Genomic DNA, 13,266 nt, shown 5'->3' with positions numbered 1-13,266 from the left:
AGGCAAATCACCTGGCCGCTGATTACGCACAGCCAGACACCAGGGTGATTAGAAGAGCACACCAGGAAGTACTGCGCATCAGAGAAGCTTTGAAAACCAGTTTCATGACTGGCCAGGCTATGGTGTGAAAGTTCTGTTTGTTTCTCCTTGATGAAAACCCGCCCCCTTGATTGACTCATTCCCTGTAAGCAACCCACCCTCCCACTTCGATCACAGCTTGCTTTCAAAGGAAATAAAGTCACTATCATTTAAAAATCATGTATTATTTATTAATTGATTATAAAAAGAGGGAGAGAACTGAGACAAGGTAGCCCAGGTGGGGTTTGGGAGGAGGGGAGGAAAAGGCCATTCCAGAAGTTCAAAATAATGACAGCCTTTTGCTTGGGCTGTCCACTGGGGTGGAGTGGCAGGGTGCACGGAGCCCCTCCCACCCCCCACCCCCCGCATTCTTATACGTCTGGGTGAGGAGGTATGGAACTTGGGGAGGGGGGAGAGAGTGGTTATACAGGAGCTGCAGCGGCACTCTGATCCTGTTGCTGTTTCTGAAGCTCCACCAGACACCGGAGCATGTCCATTTGATCCCGCAGTAGCCCCAGAGTTGCATCCTGCCTCCTCTGATCTTCCTGCCGCCACCTCTGATCTCAAGTGTTCCTCTTCTCTTCATGTTGAGAGAAGTATTTAAAAAGATACATTTTACAGAACAGTGCTTATACTCTTTCACGGTAAACAACACTATTCACATTACATAGCACATGTGATTTCGGTAAAAGGTCACATTTTGCATCTTATATTGAGTGCCTGCGGCTTTGGTGTTAGGGATCACAGACACAGGGCCGGGCAACAGAATTCGACTTGCATGCAGCCATGGTAAGCCATTGTCTTTCGGCTTCTGCAACCTTCATTAAAGTAGCGCCCTCCTTTCCCATACCAAGCAAAGCCCATTGAGTGCTGCGGTTTTCCTGTTAACGTGCAGCAGCAGAAACCAAACTAAACCCCACCACCACCCATCCAATTCTCTGGGATGATCGCTTTACCCCTCCCCACACCGCGTGGCTGGTATCAGGGAAGATCCCTGCTAGCCAAACGCAAAAAGTTCAATGCCCCCCCCCCACCGCTTGGCTAACTGCAGAGAAGGATTTCTTTTCAGCCACAGGCAAACAGCCCAGTAGGAACGGCCACCTCTGTCCCCTTAATTAAATTCCCGTATTTCAACCAGGTTACCATGAACAATATCACTCTCCTGAGGATAACACAGCGAGATAAAGAACGGATGTTGCTTGAATGCCAGCAAACACCGGGACCATACGCTGCCAGGCTTTGTCATGCAAGGATACCAGATTACTTGCTACTAGCATGGCATAGTCAAGTGTCCTACCATGGAGGACGGAATAAGGCTGCACTGCCCAGAAACCGTCTGCAAAGGCTTTTGGAGTACCTCCAGGAGAGCTTCATGGAGATGTCCCTGGAGGATTTCCGCTCCATCCCCAGACACGTTAACAGACTTTTCCAGTAGCTGCACTGGCCGCGAATGCATCCCAAGTCCTCAGGGCAAATTAATCATTAAAAAACGCTTGCATTTAAACCATGTTTTATATTTACAAAGGTACACTCACCAGAGTTCCCGTCCATGGCTTCATGGTCTGGGATACCTCCTTGGGAGGGTTGGGAGGGTACTTCAGTCAGGCTGAGAAAAAGATCCTGGCTATTGGAGAGAACGGAGTGCTGTGTGCTCTCCGCAAGCTCCTCCTCCTCCTCCTCCTCCTCATCTTCCCCGTCCGCAGAATCCTCAGTCATGGCTGAGAGTACCCCCTCCTCGGAATCCACAGTCAGGGGTGGGGTAGTGGTGGCGGCCTCCCCTAGAATTGCATGCAGCTCAGCATAGAAGTGGCATGTCTGCGGCTCTGACCCGGAGCGACCGTTTGCCTCCTTTGTTTTTTGATAGGCTTGTCTGAGCTCCTTAACTTTCACACGGCACTGTAGTAAGTCCCTATTGTGGCCTCTCTCCATCATGCCTTTGGAGATTTTTTCAAACGTTTTGGCATTTCGTCTTTTGGAACGTAGTTCTGCTAGCACGGAATCCTCTCTCCATATAGCGATCAGATCCAATACCTCCCGTACGGTCCATGCTGGTGCTCTTTTTCGATTCTTGGACTGCATGGTTACCTGTGCTGATGAGCTCTGTGTGGTCACCTGTGCTCTCCACGCTGGGCAAACAGGAAATGAAATTCAAACGTTCGCGGGGCTTTTCCTGTCTACCTAGCCAGTGCATCCGAGTTCAGATTGCGGTCCAGAGCGATCACAGTGGTGCACTGTGGGATAGCTCCCGGAGGCCAATACCGTCGAATTTCGTCCACACTCTACCCTAATTCGAACCGGCAATGTCGATTTCAGCGCTACTCCCCTCAGAGAGGAGTACAGAAATCAATTTTAAGAGCCCTTTATGTTGAAGTAAATGGCTTCATTGTATGAACGGGTGCAGGGTTAATTCAATTTAACGCTGCTAAATTCGACCTAAACTCATAGTGCAGACCAGGCCAAAGAGTCTACAAAGACAGCAGACACGAGGGGGATGGAACAAAAAGAAAGTCCAGTTAAAACTATAGGAAACATCCTTGTTGGTTGATATGATTCAGGCTAATTCTGTAGCTGCTCTCTTCCTTAGTAAAATACTTGCTCAAGTCAAACAAGAGATATGAAGTTTATTCAAATAGCTGAGGTCACAGTAACTGAAGCTCTCCAAAATGAGGTGCCTGCAGAACTTAGACACTAATGGACAATTTTCTATGGAGAAAATCTTGTGTTGAGGTCATACTACAGGTATTATATCTGACTTTGCTAGTTAGGACTTGGAGAACCATGTTTCTATCTTTTTACTCTCTAACCAATTTTAAAATCACAGAGCTGTTACCCACTTATTTTGTTAGAAATTAACTTTATATCCTCCATATTACTGAAGGAAAAAGATCATCTAGGAAAAGCAAATATCACATTGTCTGAACATATAACTTTATGGTTTCAAATTCTGAAAAAAGTAAGTTATTTCCATTTCCAAAGAGAGCTCAGTTGGATCCCCATATTTCGCAATGAAATCAAAAAGTTTTTAAATATTTTATGTAGTTAATTCAGGTCTATATCAGTAATGCACTCTGTGAAAGCATTATTATCCGTAAAACCTCAAATGGTTTTATATTGTGGCCAGAGTACCAAAACAGTTAACAGAACATTAAAAGGCTGATTCAAAAATCATATCCAAAAGATTAACCTTCTGTTAAGTTTGGGCCAAGTCTCCAGGTCCTTTGGTTAGGCAAAATGCCATTAAAGCATAGGCAGTCACCAGATAATCTTATCCTTAGGCAACCTAAAAAGTAATGAACAAAAACCAAGCAAGGATCTCAGGTTTTGGCACTAACACCAATCTACAGAGATCAAACTTCTTTAAACCCTCTTTATAACAATATGCTAGTGTGTCTAAGGGCACATTGAGTCAACTTTCTTTTTCTAGCTGACAGATTTAACTTTCTTTACAGACCCAAAATTAGAGAACCAAACCACAATGGAATGTTGCAATTATATTTTCTGATCCGTGTCATATCCCATCTCAGAAAAAGTTTATAGAGTGAATGTTTACATAGCACAATAAGAATTTATCTGACTAAACAGCAACACTCATGGAAAGAGGGTATCAATTTAGAGAAAACTGACTTGTCACTAACGAATCAGAGATAGCACACAATTTCATAAGTCTGACATCTACATGGGGCCAGGATTTCATCTGTAGAGATCTGTTGACAGTAAGATCTTGATCATTCAAAAAGGTATATTATTTTGTTTTAAGATAAAATAAAATAAAGATAGCTGTGATCAGCCCAAACTGAGCTAATTTCTCATTTTATATGCTATGGTATATTATAATTTATGGACAACAGCAAGAGTACAGAGACCAGTCAAGTGGCTTGGTTTAGACTGCCACAAAGCTTTGTCGGCACTGGACTCACCTTTCCTAAAACTTCACAATATTGATACTAGAGATGCAATTCAACTAGTAATTGTTGCTTGTTATTCCTAGATATCTCAAGGAGCAACAAACAGCATTTTAACAATAGTGTATTGTCTACATCTCTTTTGAGCAGTTAGACAAATTTATGGTTGAAATGCTGATCTATATTTAGTAGTAGAAACAGCAGGAATTTTTTAGGGAAAAAAGGCTAATGTAGACACTCCCTAAGTAGTCTACAGGAATTCATCTAAAAAAATTTTCTACTAAGAGAAACTGATTCAGGTCTCTGGAATTCCAAATAGACCTAAACCCTTCCAACTCTGATTCAAAACACAGTGCTTCTATGACAAACAAAAGGACTACTCTGAGGTACTAACAAACTATGCCCCAACAGGGGCAAAGAATCAAGACTCAAAAGCAGCATTAGGACCATGGTAGGGTTCACCGTTCAGGTACAATTGCACTAAGGACAACTCTGTACTGTGAATGAACAAACACCCTAAAAGCTACTGAGGGTAGGACCAAGACATGGGGGTCCAATGCACCTGGGTGCTGATGCACTCAGCTGGCCTCTATTTTACAAGGGCATTGTGCGAATAAAATTCACAGATTGTGAGGCACTCAATATACCGTTGAGGACCACATAAGCACTGAGAGACTGAACATTCCTCTGCATAAAGCAAAGACCACGTAGCCTCACATCTACAGCTTACAACGTTTATACTGATCATTCAGTCCCTTCTCACAAAAACAAATACAGCCTGACCTAATCTAAAACAGAAGCTCACTTATCTATAGTAACTTATTTTCCAACTGGTCTGCATCCAGGCATACGCTGCAGGAGTCACTTGCCTAAAGACATGCAGGCACAGGCATAAATACCACATACCCCATAAGAGATCTTCTAAGCTCTCTACAACCAGAAGCCCTTCTGGTAAGATGAGCCCCTAAATAAGAAGGGAAGACAGTAAGTGTCGCTTCAGGTGGCAATACAGTTCCAGAACAAGTCTCCCCACAGGTAAGTAACCACTTGTTCCTCCTACATGGAGTTTCCCCCACAAAGCCTCAGGGTAGCAATGACATCCTTGAGAAGGTGGGCTGAGGAGCTCCAATAACTCGGACTAAATCACCGTCTTCCCAAAACTCATATCTGCTCTTCATGCATTGTCAAGAAGATACAATTAAGATAGGTGTTACTCAAATGCCACACAGAATCCTAAAGATTTCAGTTAAGGGTACACAGCAACTACATTATTTTAAGTCTGTCATCCCTTTAGATGAATAAGCCCTAAGGCATTCAGGCACAGAAGGATCAATAATTTGTAACAGGACTAGATGCTGAGTCTTCGCCACTTACACAGACTGAGCCAAGATCGCTTGACCATTACATTTTTCTATGAAGGCCACAAATAGTCTGATTGGCTTTCTAAATGTCCTTGTACTAAGTAAAAGCTAAAGTTGTTCTGACATAAAGGGTGAGAAATTTTGCCTTTCCAGGACAGTATGGGGCTATGGGGTGGAGAGACAGGCTTTGATATTAGCTTAGTCACATGAAAGTCAAATATCACTTTTGTCAGATACTGGTGTAAGGGGCAAGTACCACCTTCTCTTTGTGAAATATGGTTTAAAATTCATGAGGCTGTCTGGGACTATATCTCTAAGACCCTCCTGTCAAAGGTAATGGCCACCAATTTTAGTGAGGAGGAGGATGAAAGTCTAAGATTCATTAAATATTGTTTCGCCAAGAACTCTGTCTGTCCTTCACAGAAATATGGTAGGCAAAAATAGCGCCTAAATAAATCTCTACAATTGCCAGGGATAGCAGAATAGAAGGATGGTCCAGCAGACAGGGTCCTAGCCTAGGACTTGAGAGATGCAGGTTCAATTCCTTACTCTATCACATACTTCCTGTATGACCTTGGTAAGTCACTTAGTCTCTCTTCTCCTCAGTTCCCCATCTGTAAAATGGGGGATAGCTACCTCAGAGTGTTTCAAAGATAAATATTGTGACACACTCCGATATTATGGTAATAGTAGTAGTAGTAGTCATATCTTTTACTTTACTTTAACTTTCTTTTTCTGTTAATGCTAATTGGAACCAAACAGAAAACCAAGTCAAGAGCTCTGCTTTGAACAAATTACACCTCTACCCTGATATAACGTGACCCAATACAACACGAATTCGGATATAACGCGGTAAAGCAGCGCTCCAGGGGGCGGGGCTGCGCACTCCAGCGGATCAAAGCAAGTTCGATATAACCCGGTTTCACCTATAATGCGGTAAGATTTTTTGGCTCCCAAGGACAGCGTTCTATCGGGGTAGAGGTGTACTTAATAATTGCATTTGATCAGCACAGCACTTCTTAGTGAAAAGCCTTCTGCACTACAACAGAACTATCTTGGTTTCCTCACAAGATCAGAACATTTTGCATAGGAACCCAATAACCAAGTTGTTAGAATAAAGGACTTGAGATCCGGACATATGACCCTGCCAGACTACTGGGTCAAGGGAGCTGACTTAAAGGGGAAAAAGAATGGCTGATCTCTGGACAGAGCCAGCAGCTCTGAAAAACAGCCTGCAGTGCTCAAGCAAGTGTGTCTGAGGTCACAAGGGCTTAATCTTGCCTAATTTTCCTCAATATTCTGGTGAAAAGAGGAAATTGAGGAAAGACATAAAAGGAACCCAACACACCTCAACATAAAAGAAAGGTGTTGGTATGCACCAAGGGTCCATACCCACTCTCAAGCAGGACCCCAAACACCTGCTGCTCTAATTCATATCAAACAAGGATATGTATCCAAAGGAGCCCCATTCCAAATATTAGAGCAAACACACTGGGTTTTTGAGCCATCACTCAAACCTATCCAAAATCTTCCAACTCAGAGCATCAGCAATGGTATGTTGAGAGGCGGGCAGGTTTTTGTTCTGCAGACAGCTGCAGAAAGCAAACAAGACACTTCATTTCAGATGCCTCATTCCTGGAGAGATGGCCGAGCATGACATGTGTTCAAGCAATATATTTTAACCATGCTTCTGACAAACTGCACTGGATGTCATATGATCTATGATAAAAAGGTAAGAGGAGCCTGCTGGCCCTAACTCTAGCAAATTTATACGAAGTCTAGACTCCTGAGGTAACTGAAGACCACGAATGGTGGGGGCTCACAGATGCATTCCTGAACACATCTGTGCCTGTCCTTGTCTACTTCTCAGATGAGGAGAAAGTCATTCATTCTTTTCAAAACACACTCTCTAGTTGAGCCCACCACAGTATAGACTCTCAAGCATAGGCGCTAACTGCGGGCTGGAGCACCCACAGAGAAAAATTGATGGGTGCTCTGCACCCACCGGCAGCCAAGCTCCCCGCCCCACCCCAGCTAACCTCCGCCTCCATCTCTGCCTCCTCCCCTGAGCACGCCGTGTCCCCGCTTCTCCTCCCAGCGCTTGCCACTGCGAAACAGCTGTTTTGCAGCGTAACAAGCTCTGGGAGGGAGAGGGAAGGAGCGGGAATGCGGAGCACTCAGGGGAGGAGGCGGGGCCGGGGCGGAGATTTGAGGAAGGGGTTGGAATGGGGACAGGGCAGGAGTGGAGTTGGGGGGGGGGGTCAAGTACCCACCGGCACCAGGAGAAGTTGGCGCCTATGGTCTCAAGCCTATCAGGAGCTAGAGGGGATTCATTAAACAATGAATACTTGATTTGTGCACCACATTTAACCACACCTGAAAGTGTGGTATCAGTAGACCTGCAAAGAAGGTGACAAGGGTGCAACATGCCATCAGACTGAACACCCTCAGGAAAATCTCTTAGGACTTTTAACATGGAACTGATGAAGACCTAAATGAAAAACAGAGGGAAAGCAGCTGAACTCACCAAGCAGAGACAGTGAACTGGAGTTGCAAAGGGCTGGAAGTACAGTGCTCTTTTGCACAGCCTATGTTTACAGTTCATTTCAATGTTAATATGTTCTTTTGATCTCAGAATTAACAGAATACAGCACAGACAGGGACTGTTTGACTACACTGTTGACCATTACCAATATATATGTAAATACACACAAACATTATCTATCCATATGTTTTTAAGGGTTGAATTTGAGTCATTTATCCTGCAGGATGCTTAACCCTTTCTGGTCATGCGTCACACAAGACAACGTCTCGCTAAAAGGTATGATTTAGTTCAGGGATCGGCAGCCTTTGGCACACGGCCCGCCAGGGTAAGCACCCTAACGGGACGGGATGGTTTGTTTACTTGCCACATACGCAGGTTTGGCCAATCGCAGCTCCCACTGGCCGCGGTTCGCCATCCCAGGCCAATGGGGGCTGCGGGAAGCGGCACGGGCCGAGGAATGATCACAGAAAACCAAACATCTTTGCCCTACCCCTGCCCTGAGGCCTCGCATCTGCCCCGCCCCTTCACCGAGGCCCCATTGGCCAATCACTCTGTCGCTCGCTCTTCCCCATCCTCGCTCATTTTCACTGGGCTAGGGCAGGGGATTGGGGTGTGGGAAGGGGTGACAACTCCAACTGGGGATGCGGGCTCCGCGGTGGGGCCAGGGATGAGGGGTTTGGGGTGCATGATGGGGCTCCAGGCTGGGGGTTGGGTGTAAGGGTGGGTTGAGGGCTCCGGCTTGGGGTGCAGGCTCAGGGGTGGGGCTGAGGATGAGGTGTTTGGGGTGTCGGAGGGGGTCTCAAAGTTGGGGAAGGGGGTTGGGTGCAGGAGGGGGTGTGGGCTCTGGGAGGGAGTTTGGATGTGGGAGGGGGCTCAGGGCTGAGGGTTGGGGTGCAGGAAGGGGGGCAGGCTCCAGGCGGCACTTACTTCAGGCGGCTCCTGGAAGTGGCTGGCATGTACCTCCAGCTCCTCAGCGCAGAGGTAGCCAGGAACTCCGCAGGCACCATCCCTGCAGCTCCCATTGGCCGCAGTTCCCAGCCAATGGGAGCTGCAGGCCTGGTGCTCGGGGTGGCACCCGTGCCGCGAGCAGAGGCAGCGCACGGAGCCCCCCAGCTGCCCCTGTGCCTAGGAGCCTGAAGGACATGCCGGCTGCTTCCAAGAGCCACGCAGAGTTGGCCTCTACAGCTACACGGACTTTTAGTGGCCCGGTCAGCTGTGCTGACCAGAGCCACCAGGGTCCCTTTTCGATCAGGCATTCTGGTCGAAAACCGGCAACCTGGCAACCCTATAGAAAACCCCCTTGGTAGGGTTTGAAGGACTGACTCCTGCAAAAGCCCCTGCTGGAGTTGGGGAGGAAGGGTGATCTCTGGGAAGCTTATCTGCATGCTTGGAGGTTCTTTTATTGTTTTTGGTATGTTTTCTCTGTAATGCTTTCACCTTAAGAAGAATGTTCCTGCTTATAAAGAGCTGTGTGGCAGCTTACAACTGTTGGTAATCATAAAAGAGCATTGCCTAAACAGGCCTGCTCCTGCACTTTGCTTTCTCCTCAGAGGCTGTCTGGCCTGCTGGTGAATAACACAGACAGTATAGGAAGGGAACTGTGCAGCCTGGAAAAACCTTGGTTCTGAGGCAGAAGAGGCCTTATCTACACTATGAGTTTAGTTCAAATTTAGCAGCGTTAAATCGAATTAACCCTGCACTCGTCCACACAACGAAGCCATTTACTTCGACATAAAGGGCTCTTAAAATCAATTTCTGTACTCCTCCCCGACGAGGGGAGTAGCGCCGAAATCGACATTGCCATTTCGAATTAGGGTTAGTGTGGCCGCAATTCGACGGTATTGGCCTCCGGGAGCTATCCCACAGTGCACCATTGTGACCGCTCTGGACAGCAATCTGAACTCTGATGCACTGGCCAGGTAGACAGGAAAAGCCCCGCAAACTTTTGAATTTCATTTCCTGTTTGCCCAGCGGGGAGCGCTGATCAGCACAGGTGACCATGCAGAGCTCATCAGCACAGCCAGAATCAAAAAAGAGCTCCAGCATGGATCATACGGGAGATACTGAATCTGATCTCTGTCTGGGGAGATGAATCTGTTCTAGCAGAACTCCGTTCCAAAAGATGAAATGCCAAAACATTTGAAAAAAAATCTCTAAGGCCATGATGGACAGAGGCCACAACACGGACTCAACACAGTGCTGTGTGAAACTTAAGGAGCTGAGACAAACGTACCAGAAAGCCAAAGAATCAAATGGACGCTCACGGAGGGAGGGGCGACTGACGACTGTAGCTATCCCACAGTTCCCGCACTCTCCGAAAACCATTTGAATTCTGGGCTGAGCTCCCAATGCCTAAAGGGTCAAAAACATTGTCACGGGTGGTTCAGGGTACACGTCGTCAGGCTCCCCGCCCTCCCTCCCTCTGTGAAAGCAAAGGGGGAAAAAATCGTTTCTCGCCTTTTTACACTGTCACCGTATGTCTACTGGATGCTGCTGGCAGACGCGGTGCTGTAGCGCTACACAGCAGCATCCCCTTGCCTTGCCTTGCGGACGGCAGACGGTGCAGTATGACTGGTAACCGTCATCGTCGTCCCATGGGTGCTCCTGGCTGGCCTCGGTGAGGTCGCCTGGGCAGACATGGGTGCTCCTGGCTGGCCTTGGTGAGGTTGGTCGGGGGCGCCTGGACAAAAAAGGGAATGACTCCAGGTCATTCTCTTCTTTAAGTTTTGTGTAATGGAGATTCAGTCCTGCCTGGAATATCATGCCAGCTGGAGGCTTCTGACGCAGGCTGCCCTCCCAGTCAGCAGCACCGCGCAGTCGCACCTACCCCAGCCTAACCCTTGCTCCCAGGGCTCACAATCAAACACTTAGACCTCTACATTTTGCTGCAAATAAAAAAAAATAAAGCTGCCATTTAGAACTGTCCCCCAACATACATATCCTGGGACATTTTGTATTTTACCAGTGTCAACCAAAGGCCCACATACAAATGGAGATTCAGTCCTGCCTGTGCTTCTATCCTAGTGCTTATCACAGATTCCCATTTTCAGCTATAGGCTGAGCAAGTGCAGAATGGTAGTTCACTCGACTTCGCTGTAAGCCAACCGCCCTCCCCTCCTCCCTTTGATCTCCGCTTGCAGAGGCAATAAAGTCAGTGTTGTTTCAAATTCATGCATTCTTTATTACTTCATCACACAAATGGAGGGATAACTGCCAAGGTAGCCCAGGAGGGGTGGGGGAGGAGGGAAGCAATGGGTGGGGTTGTTGTAGGGGCACCCCCTAGAATGGCATGCAGCTCATCATTTCTGCGGGATGTCTGGGGCTCGGACCCGGAGCGGCCGTTTGCCGCTCTGGTTCTTTAGTAGGCTTGCCTGATATTCTAGGCAGGACTGACTCTCCACTAGACAAAACTTAAAGACGAGAATGACCTGGGGAGTCATTCCCTTTTTTGTCCAGGCGCCCCCGACCAACCTCACCGAGGCCGGCCAGGAAGATCCATGACAGCAGCAGACGGTACAGTATGACTGGTAACCATCTTTGCCAACTTGCAAAGCAGCAGACGGTATAGTATGGCTGGTAACCGTCTTTGCTAACTTGCAAAGGCAAGGGGATGCTGCTGTGTAGCGCTGCAGTACCGCGTCTGTCAGCAGCATCCAGTAGACATACGGTGACAGTGAAAAAAGGCTGAACGGGCTCCATGGTTGCCATGCTCTGGCATCTGCCCGGGCAATCCAGGGAAAAGGGCGCGAAATGATTGTCTGCCGTTGCTTTCACGGAGGGAGGATTGACTGACGACATTTACCCATAACCACCCGCATGCACTCAACTTTATACAATCGGTTGCCAAAAATCGAATTCTGTAAATTCGGAGTAATCCCGTAGTGTAGACATACCCAGAGAGATGTGGGTCTCTGCCCAATAGAGGTGTGGGAGCCAGAAGCCTAAAAGTGATTGCCCTAAAAGTGATTGCACAGAGTGGAACTGCAAGTGCAGTTGAGCTGAACTGTAACAATTATTATAATGATAGAATTTCAAGGCCAGAAACAATTAATGTTTCCAGCTTTGACACCTTTTCTAAAACTGCAGCGCTCCTAAAACTTTTCCCCCCTACCCTCTGCTACCACTGTTGATGTGTATTTATAACATTATTACTAGTTTTTTATCTGATAACCTTAGAATGCATTATAGAAAGATGACTGACACTTGTGTACATTACTGATTTTAAAAGATGAATCTATCTCTCTCTCTACGTGAAGCATTAATATAGTATAAACTACTACCAGGATCCCTGAGGGGCTTATAAGTATTGTAATAGGTGAAGCAGATTTTACAGATGTTGTTATGCCTACATTTAGTTATCCAGAGTCAACTGTTTCCTGGACATTGTTGCTGTTCAGAGACTTTGACTTCTAGATGCTTCTCTGTGATCCAGACTTCACAAAATTTAATCTTTGCATACAGGATCTATAGCCACACCAGACGTCCAAAATAACACAGAGTTCAGAATTAAATAATACAGAGTACAACTCTGAGGTTCCCCTGCTCTTTAAAAGTAACCACACAATTAAAAAAAAATAGTTAAAGACCCCATTCCTCACTGATAACTGTAAAATAAACTTAACTTGTAGAATACAACTTTAAAAGATGCCGAACACCCAGAGTCCACATTAAAATACATTGAACAAGCATTAATCACTTTTCAAAAGTCAAGCCCAAGTTTCTAGGCCAATTTTTGAGACATTAATATTCCAAAAAACAGAAACAGTTCTCAAAAAAGGAAACAGTACCCAAGATTTTTTTTCTCTCATTCAAAATTCCATCTCTTACACATGCATTGTCTTCCCTCAAAAATAAATTATCACTTCTGCCACTCATCTCTAAAAGCAGCATACAGGAGAAGTTTCCATATTTCCATTCAAGTGGTTCAATTACAGAAAAGTTTGAGTGTAGGATGGAAGGAGAGTCAAAAATCAACCAACCCAAAACACACCTGTAACTATGGAGAGACTACTATATTTCCAAAGTATAATCTGATAGAGTCTTGCAACCCAACCTAACCTGACAGGACCTGACCACACGTATGAGGTTTGGGTCAGGTCATCTAAAAACAACCTAACCCTCTTGGGCTCAGGTCATCTCTGATCATCTCCTGCTGCCTGCATGTTTGGTGCTGCGTGCCTCACTCCTGCCAGCGCCAACTCATAAGTCACAGCACCTCTCATTTCATAGCGCACAGCGCAGCAAGGCAGCAATGGCCATCAGGAGCAGGACACACTGCTGCCACCACACCAACCCCACCATCAGGAGACATCCAGAGATGGATCATGGGCGTGGGGAGTGGAAAGTCCCACCAGGCCAAGCCTGACGACCAAGAGGCAGT

The 13,266-nt window shown here is 46.4% G+C and overlaps 1 protein-coding gene across 1 annotated transcript in view; it reads right to left on the bottom strand.

Annotated features, from left to right (window-relative positions):
- Positions 1-13,266, bottom strand: part of MAN2A1 (mannosidase alpha class 2A member 1) — a 215,318-nt gene that overhangs the window by 189,471 nt on the left and 12,581 nt on the right. The gene's annotated exons all lie outside the window — the stretch shown is intronic.

This window comes from Emys orbicularis, chromosome 6 (genome assembly GCF_028017835.1).
Source record: "Emys orbicularis isolate rEmyOrb1 chromosome 6, rEmyOrb1.hap1, whole genome shotgun sequence".
NCBI lineage: Eukaryota > Metazoa > Chordata > Testudines > Emydidae > Emys > Emys orbicularis.
The sequence above is the reverse complement of the archived record's forward strand: the minus strand, read 5'-3'. Positions and strand labels throughout refer to the sequence as shown.